The sequence below is a fragment of the Akebia trifoliata genome, chromosome 16 (genome assembly GCF_017979445.1).
Source record: "Akebia trifoliata isolate Shusen 1 chromosome 16, ASM1797944v1, whole genome shotgun sequence".
NCBI lineage: Eukaryota > Viridiplantae > Streptophyta > Magnoliopsida > Ranunculales > Lardizabalaceae > Akebia > Akebia trifoliata.
The window spans coordinates 10900417-10915563 of NC_141390.1; the positions used below are offsets into that span (position 1 = coordinate 10900417).

At 36.0% G+C, this 15147-nt stretch overlaps 1 pseudogene; it reads right to left on the reverse strand.

The window, feature by feature from the left end:
• Positions 1-6259, reverse strand: part of LOC147382561 (UDP-galactose/UDP-glucose transporter 4-like) — a 33762-nt pseudogene extending 27503 nt beyond the window's left edge.
• Positions 6260-15147: the final 8888 nt, after the last annotated feature.

Sequence of the window (15147 nt, forward strand, 5' to 3'; positions counted from 1 at the left end):
ATTTCCCGTTACGGACTAAGGCCTTGGCTTCCTCCTTTGAAATGTTTAGGCCTGTGGCGAGGTCACCCGAATATCCTGTCTTCAATGAAGGCCTGACTAGAGGACTTGAAGTAGATATCCCCATGATGCCACAATAGTCTTCATGGGTAGGACACAAATGCATATGCCCAATGTGGAAGATGTGAAGATAAGGGTTCCAATGCTTAGTCATAGCGCGCAAAAGATTCCAATCTATCTCAAACTCGTGGAAGTACAGAGCGCATCTCAACATGAATTTTCCAAAGTTGAATTTCTCTACGGTGTGCATCCCCGTGATGGTTGTTTTGACCAATTGGTCGATTGGGTTATTGCCTGCAGCCAGCATCCTGAGTTGACACAAGAGAATAGTTCAGTACATTTCCAAGGTCTATGCAAAATTACTTTTCTTTTGAAAATATTTGTTCTTATGGAAAACACTTTCTTGAAAACACCTTTTTTTTTTGAAATATTTTTTTTCCTAGAGAACACTCCTTTTGGAAAACCTACTTTCTGAAAAATATTTTTCTTTTGTAAACCACTTTTCTTTTTTTAAAATTTGATTTTCATTTTAATTTGAATGGCTCGGCCTATCATGATCATTGGATCGAGATGGACTGGGTCATTATTGAATTTTTGCAAGAAATAGATTCTTTATTGGGTCGGTGCACCCATTTTAATTTCTGAAAACAAAATTTTGATCCTTGAGGACAATCATAAACTCTGATTTCATCATTCACATCATTCACATACATCAATCATCAGGTTCCATTCAACAACTCGGGAACACCCGCGATAAGTTCGAGTCGTGACTTACAGGGAAGGTTTCTAGACTCTAAGCTTACTACGTGCAATGCATTTTTATCTGGCCACTCTTGCCCAAGCACACCTATATACCTCTCAAGCGTACTCAATTAGAAGGTACGTGGTGACTTGGTTTGATATACCGTATAGGTGATAATCTAAAACTTCAATTCACTTCTCTGAAGTCAAAAATAGCCAGTTTGATCCCCAGTTGAGAGGTGGCGCACGATGCTGAGCAAGGGCCCACTTAAGTACCTCTTGTCTAGAATAGACGTAATCTATCCCCCTCATACAGTAGGGTACAGCGGGGCAGGATCTTGTTTAGGCACTGATTTTGACCAAGAAGTGCAATTGATGTACTTGAATTATCTTTTATATACCTACGGGTACGAGTCAAGAGTTGTAGCTTTCATAAATGATTTTCGCATCCCGCGAGGGGACCGACCACGTACTAGTACTACGTTGGCAATCGGGACATGTGACCGTGCGGCTTACAATAGGACAAAGGCTCAGGTCGTTCCAACATGGGTGTATCAATATACCTTTCAGAATCACCTGATCAAACGGTATTGATGCCCTAGTTTTATATACCTTACGGTATGTGATTGGAGTTGTGGTTTTCATGAATGACGTCGCATCTTCGAGGAGACCGGACCACGCACTAGTGCCACGTTGGCTATTAGGGACATCCAAGCGTGCAATACAGTAAAGTAAACGTGCTAGTGGTGTGTGCAAATAAGATATGGTGTGCCCGGGGCATTCTCCAGATGAGTGGGCCCGTTGGCCAGATCAAAGAGACCATAGCTTTTTAGATAATTAGTCCATAAGGGTTGCACATTCATAGTTAAGCGTCAACCAATCGATTTTTTTTTCATCATTTTTTTTCAATTTTACGAATGAACTAATCATAAAAGGACTTCTCTTTTTATTTTTATTTTTTTACAGTCCAACCGATGATCACTTTGAATTTTCATTTTAATTAATCAAAAAGTGGCGAGCGGTACGCCCTGAGTTTAAAAAGATGATCCGTTTGATCTTTTGAAGCTTTAAAACTTAAAATAAAAATAAATTCCAAGAGGAAAGTTTCCAAGACTGATGTAAGGAACAAGTTGAGCAAATTATTTTTTTTTTAATTAATTAATTTTTTTTAATTATTTTTTTTTGATTAATTTTTTTTGTGTGCTCATTTTGGGGCACATTGCCTCTGGTTTTTGGCTTGGGCCAAATTTTTTTTCCTTTTTTTATGTTCTTTTTTCCTACTCATTTTGTATCGCGACAAGACGTCAAACGGAAATGATAGCGTAAACGATAGTAAATGAGCTCAAAAATCGATCCTAACTTGTCAAAATGTTGCTAATTTTGTCACATTTGGTAGAAAATTTTGTCCTACCCTAAATCGATATGCACTAATAGCTAATCGGAGATCGGACGAGAAAGTTATGATCAGTTTAAGTTCGACTGTCCATTCGGCCAAAAAAGAAGAAAAACGACTTTTTTTTTATTTTTTATTTTTTTATTTTTTTTATACCTATTTGAGGCACATTGCTTCTGGTTTTTGGCTTGGGCCAAATTTTTTTTTTTTTTTCATTTGTTTGATGATATGCATGCTTAAAAGGACATAATCGGATAAATAAAGTAAGAATCAGATTTTTTTTTTGTTTTTTTTTTCAAGTGAGTAAATAAATAAAAGAAACCTACCTAAAACATATATACAACAAATTCAACAAGTATTGTTAGCTTGAAAATAAAAAATTTTGAAATCTTTTTTTTTTTTTCAAAATAACCGAGTTGACATGAGGGTAGAACCTTTACTCCCCAGCAGAGTCGCCAAGCTGTAGACACAGGATTTCGTCATTACGATGACCACATCTACAATGGTTTGGAGTCGCCACCATTCATTTTTGTAAGTGAGTATGAATGGTCACCCGATGTGCATTTTTTAGAAAATGTGACATTTTTGGCATTTAGTGACTCTCGATGGATAGGAACTAATCGAGCCTTGAGATTCGGGGTAAACGACTCGATTGGAGAAAATGGAAGGTGTTAGGCACCCTTTTCTCCCCACTAAATAGTGGTAACCTCAACTCAACTCAGTCATTTTGATTTAAAAAATACAGAAAATAAAATGCCACGTGTTGTGCATTTGTACCCTAAATAGGGATTTATTTTTGGCTTGATTATAGGATCATCCCATTGAAGGGGATGATCCTTATAAACCCTTGCCTTGAGAAGAGAGGAGGGGGATGATAGAAGAGGGAGGGGGAGAGGGTGTAGAAGAGATGGGGATTATTTTTGTTGCACCCACCTTGTATCTTCTTTCTTCTTTTCTTCTTCTTCTTTGAGTCTTCTTGAGTCCTTAGTATTTTAAGAAAATACAACTCTTTTTTGGTTGAAGGAGTAGAGAAGAGATGATGAGAGAGATGAGTGTAGTATGTGATTTTTTTTGTGAGACTTGGGGAGGATTAGTGTGAGGGAATTGATAAGATTTTTTTTTTAGTGAGAAGGGTGATAGTTGTTAGTAGAGAGAGAGTTGGGGAGAAATTTTGTAGTGAAAGTTGGGGGCATTTTTGGGAAGAGGATGAGGGTATTTATAGATGTTGAAGAGTTATTTTAGGGATATAATGGGGTGAAGTGAAGAAAAAGGATAGAATGGTTATGAGTTTGAAAGAGAAGTAGGTGTAATTTAGAGGAGATTAGAGGGTATTTAGGGAAGGGGGGTTAAATGGGTGAGTTTTGACCCAAATGGTTTGGATCCTACCCAACCCATTTGGGTGGAGTGTTTGGTGAGGTAAGTTTAAGATGGTGGTTGTGATTAAATGGTATTTGATTTAAGAGAATGGATGATTTAAAGAGGTGGTTGATGATATTTTGGGAGGGTGAAGGAGATGATGCCATGTGTCAAAGTGGGTGAAAATGAAGGATTGAGATAGGTTGATGGGAGAGGTTGAGTGTTTGACTTAAAATGATGGGTGTAGGTTTAGGTTGTAGATGTGGGTTTTGTAGGGAATGATGAAGGTAGATTAGGGGAGGTATAGGTTAGGGGTGTGGGTAGATGTGTTTGATTTGAGAGAAAAGATGATGGGTTTATGTGTGGGTAAATGAGATTTAAATAAAATTAATGGGGTAGGTAGTTGGGTGAGGGAGGTGAGATGGGGTGATGACATGTGTCATCTTTTGATGATAAAAGAGTGATTGGTTGATGTGGGTTGTGGTTTATGGGTTAGGGTTGTGGGTTGGATAATGAATTTGATATGGTTAATGATTTGTGGGCTTTGTAGTGTGGGGGGCTTGGGTTTTAGAAATGGTTTTGGGTTTTAGGGATTGGTTGAGGGTTATTTTGGAATGGATTTTGAGGGTATAGGTTGGTTTTAGATTTTAGGTGATGTGGGATTGATTTTAGGCTAGGGGTAAGGTGAGAAATCGATTTAGGAAAGTGTTGAGGGCTTATGGGCCTTAGGTGGGCCTAGGGTATTTGCGGATTCGGAGGGAACGGTGGTAGTAGAGGAGGGTTAGGCATCCCAAGTCTCAAATTTTTAATTTTTTAATTTTTTAATTTTTTTAGATTTTTGCAATCATTAGTTTGATCAAAAATGCCATGTGTTGGCGAATCGGGCCTTTTACGCCCGTTGGGGAATTTTATCGAAAATTTGGCGTTTTTGGTTTTGAAAGCGGAGCGGTGAATATTGGGAAAACATAAGGTAGGCCGAGTCATTTTGGTGGACCCCCTAGACCATTGAGAGGTCTTAGGGGCCTCGGTTTGGTCAAAATGTCACTTTTCAATGACTTGGGCCCTTAAGGCCCGTTGGCCCATTTATTTGGAAAATCTGTATTTTTGGGCCTTTTCGAGTAGTGGCCCGTTCAAATTGGGGTGTCTACAGGGTGGATGTAACAGATTTAGAGGGTACCCTATTTAGGATGTAGGTTGCACTCAAAAGAGCATCTCTCTAGAAAGAAATAGGAAGGTTTACTTGCGCCATTATCGATCTTACCATGTCTAAAAGTGTTTTATTCATTCTTTCTGCTACACCATTTTATTGTGGAGTAGAAGGAATTGTTAATTGCCTACGGATACCTTTTTTTTTTCACAGAGTATCTTCATATTCTTTGATAAATATTCGCGTTCTTGATTAGTTCTGAGAGTCTTAATTTTTCTTTTCAACTGATTTTCAATTTCCAACATAAATTTCTTAAAGCAATTTGATGTTTCAGATTTATGTGAAATCAAATAAACATATCCAAATCGCGAATAATCATCAATAAATGTGATGAAATAGGTCGTTCCATGGCATGCCCTCACATTAAGTGGTCCGCAAATGTCAGAATGGACTACTTTTAGGGGAATTTATGTAAATACCGTCTTTCCAAATGGCTTCCTACTCGACTTTTCGGTTAGACAATGTATACAGACCAGAAGATCGACTTTTGAAAGTGGACCTAATAATCCATCATTTGCTAGTCTTTTCATACTATCTTGCCTAATATGACCTAATCTAGCATGCCATTTCACAGAATCAGAAACAAGATCATTGAAAATCGAATAAGCATCAGGGTTAAAATTACTAAAATTAACATCTAATTTAAACAAACCATTTGAAATAAAAGTGTATTCATAAACAATTGAATCCAAAGAAATGCTAACTATTTTTAACGAAAAATGAAAATCAAAACCTAAATTTAATAATGATGTAGCTGAAAGCAAACTACGTTGAACTCTTGGCACATAAAGAATATCGTGAAGTAACAATGTGCATTTTGTACGCATCCATAGTTGGTATGTTCCCACTCCCACTACGTCCTCACTAGAATTATTTCTCATGAAAATCTTCATGCTATCATGCGGGACTCGACGAAACTCTAAAAATCTTACTTTATCCCTTGTTATATGTTTGGTTGCTCCAGAATCTTCAATCCAATCAGGATCACAAGAATCAGCAACAAGCACCTCTGTGCAAACAAAACAATGAAAGGGGGTTGAAGAGTTAGTTTTTACCTTTTTCAGCTCGGTGCATTCACGAGCGAAGTGTCCTAGTTTTTTACAGTTATGACATGTCATTTTAAATTTGTCTTTCTTTCCTCTACGTTTACTTCTGTGGCGTTTGAAATTCGGGTTCTTCTTAGGTACAATTTCATTAGTACTCTCATTGTGCATCATATTGGGTTTCATTTGCTCTCATGAATCAGGTAAAGATTTCAAGACAACAAGAATTTACTGCTGATCTGTGAGAACATTTCTAAGAGTTTTCAGATCGCGTATCATTTGAGACATTTTCCTAAGATGTCCGACTATGGTGTCATTGGGAGCCTTCTTATATGAGTCAAATTTCAGCGTCAATGCATACAATCTAGTTGTTGAAGTACCTGCAAATGATAGTTTCAAAGCATCCCACATAACTTTGACTGTTTGATAACCCTCGAATTCACTAATAAGATCATTATGCATGCTACTCAATATAGTAAAGCGAGCGCACCGATCTTGTTTTTGCCAATTCAGGTATGTGTCTATGCTACGACGGTATTATACAGAAGTCCATTCTTCTGGTCTATCCATAATTATGGTCAAAGTATCTAGGACCCCTTGCTCATCGAAGAGATAATGGATCTTACGGTGCCAAATATCATATTTATTACCATTTAATTTCTCTCCCTTATTTAAATCCGCTACTACATTTTTAGATGTCATTGCAATATATTGTATAAAAAAACATAAAAAACATGCACAAATTAAAATTTTTGTTATATCTATCAATTATGCCACACACAAAAAATTTGATCAATCCCTCATATCAACCAATGAAGATCAATGTTATGACATTAGACTGAAAAACTAAACAATGATGATTGTCAGAGTTAGCAATCATTTCTTTTGATCTTAATTGCTAAATCTGTGACACGCAAATTTTAAAGAGGAACCCCAAAGATTACCACTCTAAATTGTAATTAAAATAATAAATATTTAAATTTGATCACAAAAAAATTATTGACATTATGTTATTCCAACAACTATAATCAAACAAATAATTATAGATATATACATAGATATACATTTGCATGGTATGTGATACATTATTAGCAAGCAATTTTAGTTATTTTAAAATGCATCCATACAATTCCTTGAAGGGTGATGTACAAAAAAAAAAAAATTCTTAGAATTAAAAATTGCTCCAAGGCTATACCTTATAATAATCAATATAAAATTGATGAGCTATATTTATAACCGATGTTATTTAACTATACAACCTACTGTTGTATAAAAAACCCATTTAAATCCATTATTTCGACAAATATAGAGTTCTGTTGAACTCAATGCAATTTATTATACAACTTGCTGTTGTATATTGAAAAATCCCAATTCAATGCATTATCTCAACAATTATACAGTTCTACTGAACTCAATGTTGTATAGTTATACAACTACAATTGTATATTAAAAAAAATATTACAACCAATGTCATTTAATTAAACAACTACTGTTGTATATTTAAAAAACAATTAGAAACAATTTATTAATAAGAAAAGAGTTCTGAACTCTTATCTTCCTATCTTCTTATTACATAACAAAAATCCTTTAACAAAAATAGAAGAAAAATAAAAGTTTCTTCGTTTAGGCTAAAGATTAAAGAGGAGACTCAACCATCGTGGATGACTCAAGATCGATGTTTAAAGGGGTGAAGAAGAAGATGGTAGGGGAACTGGGAGAGCTTCACGACCATGCGGCCACCTCTGCCACGTCGGAGTTTCGACCCAAGAGTAGCCACGACATGGATCTGAGGTACACCGCACAAAATCAATCAATGTTCTTCGCACAAAATCAACAGATCAGGTGAGTCTTTTCTAATCTTATTTCAAGTTCATCGTCTAAATCTTCTGATTTTACGTATTTCTACCCCATTTTTATTTTATTTTATTTTATTGAACTTCAACAAGAAGTAATAGTAATCGAAAGAAAAATAGGGTCTCTGAGTATGATGAGGGTTCGAAGAAAAACCCCCAAGTTTTTCGTTAAAAAATGATGGAAATTTTTTTTTTCTGTTAGATGAACTCTTAAGGTTTTGTTCGATCTAATAAAAATCGATTTGGATTTTGATTCAAACAACACAGCGGAGCACGAAACAAAACCTAGCTCTGAAACCATTGAAAAATTTTACGGAGCGTACCTTATTGTCATAGCAGAGATCCTAACCTTGAATTGTGTCACGTTGAGTCAATCGCCAGAGATCGAAAGTCCAAATACCCGTCACGTTGACGCTTCTAGAGCTGTTGTTATTTCCCCTCCTTAAACCCTAGGGTCCTCTTTGATAGAAACCCAGAAAAAACTGCTACTTAGAGAGAAGAAATTTTGTTTTAGAGAATCTGATATTCTGTTGTGTTTTGTTGTTCTTGTTATCTTTCACGTCCCCACATATCATCTATTTATAGAGATAATTAGAAAAAAAAAGGGATTGCAGTCTCCTATTAAAATAGGGATTCAATCTTATTAAGACTCTAACTCCAAGAGGAGTCTTAATATGTGAACAACATGGGTTGGGTCTACATAGACGCCCAAAAACAACTAACACATATACCATTAAAAAGTTATTGAAAATCAATTGTTTCTACTCACATTTATCAAAAAAAAAAAAAAAAACAAACAATGATGGGGACATGATGATTGGATTGTGAACCATTCAATTTTATTGAGATACGTATTGTTTGTCTTCATCTAAGAAATAATTAAAAAATAGTAATAACATATTTTGAGAGATGTAAGTCATACATATGTTTAAAAATAATTTCAATTGTACAGTTGAGAATATGTCAAGGAAAAATTAAAATCACTAATTTTGTTAATCCTTAAAGAATGATTTGTCAACACTATATGAAATTTTGTCAACACAATGTTATAAATTTCTTAACTTTTAAAGGAAAGTATGTTAACATTATGTTCATAGACCGTTCACAAACAAATCATTATTGATTTTTTTTATGTTTAGAAATTGATATGATAATGGGAATATTAAAGTTATTTTTGTGATTATTCGACATAACGTAAAATTTAGCATCACAAACGTAATCATACGCATAATGTTTGAAGGATATACATATTTTGGAGGCCTATTAAGTTGATTACTTTTAAAATAAAAATCCAAGGCTTGTCAACACTATTTATGAAAGTTATGACAACAATATATTCAAAGTTCATAAATTTTACATAATTTGTCAATACTTTGTCCATTGTGTGATGGAGATTTTGCTTGACATAGTATTTATCTAACTTATCAATTGGAATGATCCATATAGAATGGAGATGAAGAAGAAAAAGAAAAAAACCTCTAATAGAGATTTGACTTATAAATAACGTTTCAATGGAGATTTAGAATGTTGAAGTAGTATTTACGTTTTGGTCATCAAGTTGAAGGATCCATCTAGAATGAAAAATGAGAAAAGGGAAAAAAAAACTAATCTAATCGAGAATTGTCTTGTTAATGAGGATTTAATGGAGATTTAGAATGTTGAAGTAGTATTTACCTTACTTATCACATCGAAGTATCATTTCTGAACAAAGAACAAATAAGAAAGAAGAAAAAAAAAATGATGACGAAAGCTTGCAAAGCAAGCTAGTGTTTGCTTGTACCATACTTCACTTACCACCTGTCATGTGTCACTATCAGGTTTGAGAAGCATGCTTTAGCTTTTAAGGGCATTTTAGTATAATATGCAAAATATCGTAATGTTTTGGGATTACAGTAAGATTGATAATGTTTTGGGAATAAACGAAAAAAATATGGTAATTATTTGGAAAATATCTTTTTTTATTTGTGTGAGAAGCTTTGCTAGAGTGTGCGATATGGAGAGAAAAATGGAAAGTTAAATTGTCATCAAATTATTCTCTCTCTCTTGGCGGGGAGTGTGTTTAGGTTTACTCTCTCTCCCCTAAGTCATAAAATCTTTGATACTAGTGTTAAACCCCACAAAATATAAACATAGATCTACCTATTTAACCAAAAGTCAACCTCTTATTGAAAGGGAAATAATGGTAAATTTGAAAATTTTATAAAATGGCCAAACTTGTGCCATTGAGGGAAGGGCTTATTTAGGTTTACTCCTTCTCGTGTTTGTGCCATTGAATTGGATCATCTCTTTCTTTCTTTGGGTGGGGAAGGGGGACATTTAGGTTTATTCTCTCTACCAAGTCGCGAAACCGTTGATACTACTGTTAAATGCCACAAAATATAATATTATATTTACCAATTTGATCAAAAGTCAACATCTGCTTGATAGGAAAATAATGGTAAATTTGAACTCTATATTATAAAGCACAATTGTAGGTCTCACCTTTACTATAGTTATAAGGAATAAACATCTCATCCAACATTTATGTGGGGTCCACATTAACCACTTTTTGCCTTTCCACTTCACTCTCTCAACTTTATTATCTTCATTTCTATTTTTTCAATAATATTTCCCTAATTTTACTACATTTCCTCTTTTACCTTTTTTTTTTCAATAATATCCTTTAACTTTATTATCATTTCTCTTTTACCTTTTAAACTCATTTTATTGTCTTTTCTCATCTCTCATTTCTTAATATAACACATATCCAAATTTATTATTATTTTTTCCTTTTACCTTTAACCTCAATTTTGTTAATAATTTTTTTTGGATAATCGAGTATCCTTATAGACAGTGGATTGCAAATTTTTTCTACTAATACCCCTCCAACTCTATTATTATTATTTTTTTATACCCTAACCCAAAAGAGGATGCTTGTTCCATAGGCATTAGCAAACTCTAGTTTATATGATAAAACACAATTGTAAGGTCTACTTTGCTACAAGTTTGTAGGGGATAAACATCTTATCGACACCTAGAGTTAGGTATAGCTTGCTTTAGAGTCACCCGGGAGCACTCATGTAATTCTATGTAATGCTTTCATTTGAAGTCATATCAGTCCCGTGCTAGGATATTTATGTTAACTCAGTAGCATTTTAGTAATAAAAAAGTATGACCGGCCTCTACTTTTGATGTTTCCTTCTGAAAATCTAAAAAAGCCTTAGCGTACTCTTTGTAAGAAGAGTGTCTAATACTCAATTCCCGGTCTACACCCACGTTGACTTCAAACCCTAGCGCCAAGCTTCGTGGAGTCCTGTGTGTCATAAATCATTAGTTGTTTGTAACATACCTATTTACTTTGTAACGTGTTACTCCGTGTAATTTAATATTATATCAACAAAGTTGTCTTCGAGCTTTACCTTGTGTTGCCCCCATTCTCTTGTGGTGTTACTACATTTTGTGTGTGGAGATATTTTTTACAAGCTTGTTTGTGGATTAACACTCCTTGAACCGCACAACCTCGCTTCGAAAGAACACGGCTGTAACAGTTGGTATTTAAGTCAAGTTGGTTACAGGTTCCCAGCTCTTCCCCCAGTTCCGTTTAGTTTACGTGGACAATGGCAAGAGGAGAGAAAAGTACGATAGACCAACCCACTCCAACCACACTACCCCCACAAAAAAATAAGGAACATATCGAGCTACTCGAAGATAAGATGGCCTAGCTATCAGGTCTCGTTGATGGCATTGCACAACTAGATGATCGCTAGAACACATTGGACAACAAATCTGTGACCCTTAACACTAGATTAGTTGACCTCGAGAAAGATACCCAAGGATCCCTAGCAAACTCATAGGAATAGATCACTGAGCTCACTACCAAAGTAGGTCTCCTAGTTAGAGCCGTTGGTAATGAACAGCCTACCAGTATTGAAGTTCCTCCCTCGTGCCTACGAGTCCCCGAGCCACGTGACTTTAGTGGTGGTCACGGTGAGAAATAGCTCAAGAATTTTCTATTTGATATGGAGTAGTATTTCCGTGCAGCTCGTCCGAACTTAGAAGAGGTAAAAGTCACCACAACTTCTATGTATCTTACAGGTGATGCCAAACTATGGTGACAAACTAAGTATACCGAGATGAAAAGTGGCCAATGTTCTATCGATAAATGGGATGGCTTTAAATGGGAGTTGAAAAATCAATTCTTATGAGAGAATGTGGAATTCATTGCTCGTAGAAAGTTGAGGCAACTCCACTAGACAGGTATAGTACACGACTACGTCAAGTAGTTTTCCACTTTGATGCTTGATATTCGTGACATGTCAGAAAAGACAAGTTGATCTCATTCCTAGAAGGGCTCAAGTCTTGGGTTCAAATAGAACTCTAGAGGCAATGTATGCAAGATCTAGCATCTGCAATTGCCGCAGCCGAGCAGTTGACTGATTATACTTCCATAGATGAGAGTAAATAGAAGGTATACCCTTACTCGAAGGGGTACTCTCAGCAACATGAGCACACCCAAAAGTCTTCTAAAGGTAAGAATGGATGGCACAAACATAGTTTTAGCTAGGGATCCTAATGGGATTCCTCTCCTTCGAAGAACAAAAGTACCTCACCTAACCATCACTGCAAAAAACTTATATGCATTTTGTGTGGTGGTCCTTACAAGACATTCAAGTGCCTTTAATGAGCCACGTTGAAAACACTACTAGCCTCCCAGAGTGACCCTAGTCATAAGAGTACAGGTGGGCAAGATGATGATAATTCGCCTCACATGGGAGCCATGCATTTGCCGAATGCAATCAAACAGACCTCTGAGACTCAGAAGATTCATCCACGGAAAGGTCTCATATATGTTGACATCAAGATTGGTGGTAAGATCACCCAGACAATGGTTGATACAAGAGTTACACATAACTTCATTTCCTCTATAGAGATGAAACGCCTCAATATCTGACTTGAGAAATATTCAAGCCCTTTGAAAGTTGTAAACTCTCAGGCCACTCCTATCCAAGGGTCGTCCAAAGTCGTGAACGTCAAGATAGGAACATAAAAGGATAAACTTGATTTGCTTGCATTTCGACTAGATTAATTCAAAGTCATCATTGGGATGGATTTCTTGATACAAACAAAGCCTTTCCGATGCCATTCGCCAACACATTGGGCATGCTAGGTGAATGCCCAAGCTTCATTCCCATCTCCATAGGCAAAGAAGAGGGAAAGATGATTTCAGCCCTTCAACTGAAGAAAGTGTTCAAGAAAAGAGAGCAAACATACATTGCTACTCTATGAGTTGAAACTGATGACCAGGACCATAATTCAATTCCCACTCCGATAAAATAGGTATTGAGAGAATTTGATGATGTGATGCCGAATGAGCATTTTAAGGCCTTACTGCCACGTAAGTCGATTAACTATCAGATTGAACTAGTACTTGGTACCACGCTTCCTGTGAGGGGGCCTTACAAGATGACTCATCTGGAACTAACTGAGTTCCGTAAACAATTTGATGGACTTTTGAAGACTGAGTTTATCAGGCCTTCCAAGGCACCTTATGGGGTGCCTACTTTATTCCAGAAGAAGAATAATGGGTCATTGCAACGTTGTGTTGATTACCAAGCATTGAACAAAGTCATCGTTAATAACAAGTATCATATCCCACTGATTGCCGACTTATTCGATCAACTGGGGGTAGCCAAGTACTTTTCGAAGTTAGATTTGGGATCAAGTTACTGTCAAGTTTAGATTGCAAATGAAGCTGCTTAGTTACTTCTCAAGTATGTCATCAAGTATTGCTGTGTGCCCAAGAGCACTGTCAGTAATAGAGAATCTAGATTCACAAGAAAGTTTTGTAGCAAACTATTTAGATTACTTAGGTCTCAGCTTGACTTTTCAACTAATGGACATCCTTAAACAGATATGCAAACGAAGCGATTCAACGCCATGTTGAAGTATTTGAGGTATTTTGCCAATGCCAACCATAAGGATTGGGCAAATCTACTTGATGTCACGTAGTTATGTTTCAACTTTCAGAATAAGTCTTCTTCCAACAAGAGTCATTTTAAACTTATTACTGGCCAACAACCTTTAACACTTCACACTATTATTTTAAGTTACCAGAGACAATATCTAACGGCGTACAGGTTTGCTAAGCTTTGGCAAGACAACAATAAAATTGCTAGATCTTACTTTAAAAAAGCGTCCAAGCGAATGAAAAAATAGGTTAATGAACATCGTCGACTAGATACTTTCAAAGTTGTTGACTTAGTTTCCTCAAGACAGATCAGTTGAGAAGGTTCAACTGAGTTTAGCCAGCACACAAAGGCTTAATATAACGTTATGAAAACCCAATTCGCATCCTCTCTCGAGTTGGTAAAGTTTCTTGCAAATTGAAGTTACCATACTGGTTACGCAACATTCATCATGTCTTCCATGCAAATTGTCTCAAACCGTACCATACAAATCTAACAGGTTTCGCATGCAGCATTTCAATAGGTATACCTTCTCATTCAGCCAGAACGTGTTGTCAACAAAGTTCTCTCAAAGCGTCAAGTCAGTAGTAGTTCAAACCAACAACAACAAGTAGAGTACTTCGTCAGATGGAAAAACATGCCGGAATGTGAAGATATCTGAAAAAGTACATAAAACTTACTACCTTTCAAGATTGAAGAGTTTCTCAGGGACAATGCGACGAAGACGTCTACAGAATAGGTGGGGGAGACTGTGAAGGCCATGCACTTCGACACCTAGAGCTAGGTGTAGTTCGCCCTAGAGTCACCCGGAAGCACTTATGTTTTTCAATGTAAGACTCATATATGAAGCCATATCAATCTTGTGTCAAGGAATATCTGTTAGTTTAATGGTATTTTAGTAATAAAAGAGTATGATTGACCTTTACTTTTGATGTGTCCTTCTGAAAATCTAAGAAAGACTTAGTGTACTATTTGTAGGAAGGGTGTCTAGTGTCCCAATCCCTGGCCTACACTCACGTTGACTTCAAGCCCCCATGCCAAGCTTCGTAGAGTCACATGTGTCATAGATCATTAGTTGTTTGTAACACACTTATTACTTTTGGAGCATGTTACTCCGTGTAATTTAATACTATATCAACAAAGTTGCCTCTGAACTTTACCTCGTGTTGCTACTACGTTTTGTGTGTGGAGATATTTTTTACAGGCTTGCTTGTGGATCTAACCCTTTGTGCTGCACGACCTCGCTTCAAAAGAACACGGCCGTGACACATAGGCATTAGTAAACTCTAGTTTATATAATAAAACACAATTGTAGGGTCTACTTTGCTACAAGTTTGTAGGGGATAAACATCCCATCTAGTTACAATTTTGTGGAATCCATTTTACTAATTTTATTGCATTTCTTTTTCACCCCCTTCAAGTTTATTTTCTTATCCTCTCCCCCCCCCCCATCATTTTTTCAATAATATCCATTCAATTTTACTATTTTTCTTTTTTTACCCAATAATATCCCTCTAACCTTATTATCTTTTCTTAACTCACTTTATTTTCT